Genomic DNA, 4,980 nt, shown 5'->3' with positions numbered 1-4,980 from the left:
GGCGTGTGTGTGTGTGTGTGTGTGTGTGTGTGTGTGTGTGGCGTGTTACATCACGGGGAGCAAACATGCGCAGTGAGGTGGCTCGGGGTGATGCTCGGCTGCGCCGTGGCCCACAGTATGAAGGTCAGGAGATACGAGCTCGCGCGTGGTGGCCATGTAACCTAAAATACGTGGCTGTAACACGTTTTGCTTTCGACTGTTTGGGTTACAGTAAAGCCGTGTTTACGCACGCGAAATTATCGTTAATAACGTTTTTTTCCTGAGACAGAAAAACAGGTCAGGTCCTCTCATTGACCTTTTCTGTCCCTTAGTTACGTGTCTAATAAAAATAAATAAATAAATAATTAATTATAACGTTTAATTTCTTCACAACCGGTTTTGCCCACCGTGGCGAGAGCTGTTCTCAGCCAGCAGAGGGCGCAGCGCTCTCTGCTCACATCTCTCCATGGTGCTGAAAGAGGCCACGACCACACAGTGCAGACGGAGGAGGAGGTGACAGCGATTTTATCGAAGCTAGCTGAGGTAGATGTGATAAACCACTACAGAACGCAGGGCCATTTTCTACTTACAACGGGAAGCGATGATGAAGCATGCTGAGAAGCTGAACCCCCAGGAGCAGCGCCTTCATGGTGGTTTCATGCGTCATGTACTGGAACACGTAGAACCCGGTGCTTTATTAGGCAAAGCAACTATATTGTTATCTGCTGTACAGTCCTCCTCTTCTTCTTCGTCTTCTTCTTATTGTTATTGGCCTACCATAGCAAACCTCATGGCAACCACTTAACAACACCATTGCAACCACCTGAGATACCACAGCAAACATCTAGCAATGTCATAGCAACCCCCTTTCAAACACTAAGCAACACCAAAGAAACTCTTCTTATGTGCCAGTGATACAAATCACTAGTAATACCAATCACTTGGCGACACCCAGGCAACCACCCGAAATGCCATAGGTACCACCTGGGATACCATAGCAAACATCTAGCAATGTCATAGCAACCCCCTTTCAAACACTGAGCAACACCAAAGAAACCGCATTTATGCACTCTTCTTATGTGCCAGTGATGCAAATCACTAGTGATACCAATCACTTGGCAACACCCAGGCAACCACCCGAAATGCCATAGTAACTGCCTGTCAACCACCTGATAAAAACAGACACATCCTAGCAACTCTATAGCACCCATCTAGTAACCGCTTAGCAACACCACAGCAACCCCCTGAGACACCATCCCCAACTAAATGTGGTAGCAACTGCCTAGAAACCACCTGCAAACCCTATAGCACCCATCTAGCAACACCATATTAACCACATGGAATACCACAGCAACCACCTAGCAACACCATAGCAACCCCCTGAGATACGAAAGGAAGCTTTTAGCAACACCAAAGGAACCACCTAAGACACCATCCCCAACCAAATAGCACCCATCTAGCAACACCATATCAACCACATGGAATACCATTGCAACCACCTAGCAACTCCATAGCAACCACCTAGCAACACCATAGCAACCACTTATCAACACCATAGCAGCCACATGAGATACCAAAGCAAGCAGATAGGAACACCATAGCAACCACATAGCAACAGTTTTGCAACTGCCTGAACGTGTAAACCAAAAACGTGTATAGTAACCCCCTGAGATACCAAAGCAAACACCAAAAAAACATAGCCACAGTCTAGCAACTCTATATCACCCATCTAGTAACCTCTTAGCAAAACCATAGCAAACAAATGTGATAGCAACTGCCTAGCACTCAAATTCAAACACTATAGCACCCATCTAGCAACACCATATCAACCACATGGAATGCCATTGCAACCACCTAGTAACCACTTTTCAACACCATAGCAACCACCTGAGATACCAAAGCGAGCACATAGGAACACCATAGCAACCATATAGCAACAGCTTTTCCATGTGTATAATTTAGTTTTCTTTTATACCTGATCATCGGAGTCTCTCTCCCCTCCTTCATGGACATTTACACTGCCCACATTGTGGATGACTCCACCCACCCTTCACACAGACCATCAGGAAGAAGGTACCGCAGCATCCGGTCCAACACGACCAGACTCTGCAACAGCTTCTTCCCCCAAGCCATCAGACTTCTCAACTCAACTCAACTTCTGAACTGATGTCTTTTCTGCTACATGCTCTCTCTCTCTCTCCCTCTCTCTCTCTCTCCAACCATTTACCCCAGATAAAAGGGGAAGCATTTTTGCACAAAGCATTTGCACTAATAACTTACTACCTCACTGGACTCTATTTATTACACATTGCACAATTTGCACACTACCGGCAATTATTTATTATTCTCTGTCTGTACTGTGTTGTGTTGTCTGTTCGCACTTGTTTGTTTGTGTTGCACTTGTGTTCTGTATGCACTGTGTCTATGTTGCACCATGGTCCTGGAGGAACGTTGTTTTGTTTCACTGTGTACTCTGTATGTACTTGAAATGACAATAAAACCCCACTTGACTTGACTTGACTTGACTTGATAGTTAGAGTCCAGTTCTGCTGAACAGTGGATGACCAAAAGTGGGCACAAAATATGTCTTTATTTTTATGTATTAATAAGTCTAATATTGAGCGCCCAAGAATCAAAACCGAAACATTCGTCTTTTTATCCACTTTCTGGTCAGTGTTGCGGTGGATCCGGAGCAATCATCCAGTACACATTTTTTACAGGCCTCTAATGAGCAGTGGTCATTTAAACACATATTTTGCACATTCTAAAACAACGCATTCGTATGTTGTATAATGACGTGTCCTCAAGTCCTTTGAGCTAAGGTCATCATTGTGTTTTAGTGAGATATAAGACCTTCACCACCTTACACCCTGGATGAATGTCCTTTGGGGAGAATGGAGAGCAAAAGCTCCATGAGCTCTTTATTTATTCTCAGGGGGTAATTAATTTATTTTAAGGTAGGCCGAGATGTACCATACATGCATTACATAAGTTTGGTTGCTGTGGTGTTCATGGATGGTTGCTAAAATGTCCTAGGTGGATGCTATGGGGTTTTTAGGAGGTTGCTAGGATATTGCTAAGAGGTGTCTGAGGTATTTTAGGTGGTTGCTATGGTGTTGCCAAGTGGTTGATGTGGTATCCCATGTGATTGTTGTTTAGGTGTTACTAGTATGTTTATATTATTGTGACCTTATATTAAGTGTGCACCCCAGTCATTCCTATGGGACAAACGTCTACAGTCCCAAAACTGTAGTTCAAGCAAAGCCTGATGGTGGGGGTGGAAGGGGGGTGTAGGACGATTAGGAGGAGTTTTCTGCAGAATTGAGTGAGTTGAGGGGCCCAGTGTAATGTCTTTATGTCTTTTCATGGGACCCAAAATCCCTGACAGCGCCCCTGCCTCCACTGGTGTTGCTGAAAGTGATGGCAGACCTAAAATATATAATGATCTACAGATCAGAGAGAAGACCATACTGCTGGCGGAGGTCATACAGATCACCCAGTTTTCAGATAGGCTTTAAAATGTCAGTCATGTCTCCTCTTAAAGGTGCACGTATTTGTCACTGTACAGTGTACAGCGAAATGTGTCCTCCGCATTTAACCCATCTGGTAGTGAACACACACTCACACACACACACGTGTTAGGTGCAGTGAGTACACACACACACACACCCAGAGCGGTGGGCAGCCAACTCCAGCGCCCGGGGAGCAGAGAGGGTAAAGGGCCTTGCTCAAGGGCCCAACAGTGGCAGCTTGCCGAGCCCGGGAATCGAACCCACAACCCTGTTATCGATATCCCGGCGCTCTAACCGCTGAGCCACCACTGCCCTCTTACAATCATGTGAAAAAATTAGGACACCCCGTAACACCTGTGTGTTTTTTTAACATATTTAAACATATGGACAGTTGATCTTTATTTGAACGATATTGAGAGATGGAAGTCATATAATTGAACAAATAAAACCAAATAAATGCAATGTTTTAGACATCATATGTTTATTACTTTTTAAATGCCTAAAATTACAATCATTTGCCGCACATCAGCTCTGAATAATTAGTCATGAGGTGTCTTAATTGTTTGACAGTATATACAGTTTTATAATCAACCTCTCTCTTTCAATGTAAACTAAAGGTTTAGGGTGAGTTATACAGCCTGTAAAGTTCAGAGCCAGAAGCGTGCACGCGCAGGCGCTCTCATGAGCGCGCACCGGGTCACTCACTCGGTCCTATCCATCAAAACAACGCTTCAACTGAGCGTTAATGTAAACATCGCGAAACGCGAAATCCCGCGACTATCAACTCTGCTGTGACTAAACAGTCCACTTGGCTCGGTTTAGCGGAACCCGATATGGACACATGCTCGCCCACCCCCTCAGCTGCGAGTGATCTGGCACGGGGTGTTAAAAGTGCCTTGTGGCCGAATGAGGATTGGGCCGTATTTTTGGAACACGCGTCGGGGTCTGGTAGCCTTGTTGGGACTCTAGCTGAAACGTCCCCCCCCAACCCAGCAGCGGCAGAGCGAGCCGCGGAGACCGCAGCGCAGAGAGGGGGAGGCAGGGGAGGCAGGGGAGAGAGGGCTGTTCGTCGAGCCACCTTGAAAGATCAACCGGCTCGGCACGAGGAATCGGACAGCAGCGCTCACCTGAACACAGTATCTAACTAAAGTAACTAAAGAAAAACGAGCCCCCTCTCTCTCCCTATCGTGACTGTTTATATATATATATATATACACTCTGCGGACGAAAATAGCTTATTAAGGAAGTTTATAACAAATCTAAAAGTACTAAAAACGGACGGAATATTAATTAAGGCGAAGACGAAAGTACGGACTCGGAGCTCAGGGACACACGGGAGTCAACGGACGATGCGCGTGCACGGCCAAATTCAAACTAGTCAACGACCATGAGAGAAATTCAAGAGGGATTTCTCCACATTTCGGATATTTTTACACGGATTTTAATCTTTTAACTAAACCAAACGAGGTTAAAACGATCTCGCTCGGTT

This window comes from Salminus brasiliensis, chromosome 14, assembly GCF_030463535.1.
Source record: "Salminus brasiliensis chromosome 14, fSalBra1.hap2, whole genome shotgun sequence".
NCBI lineage: Eukaryota > Metazoa > Chordata > Actinopteri > Characiformes > Bryconidae > Salminus > Salminus brasiliensis.
Note: the sequence above shows the minus strand (reverse complement) of the source record.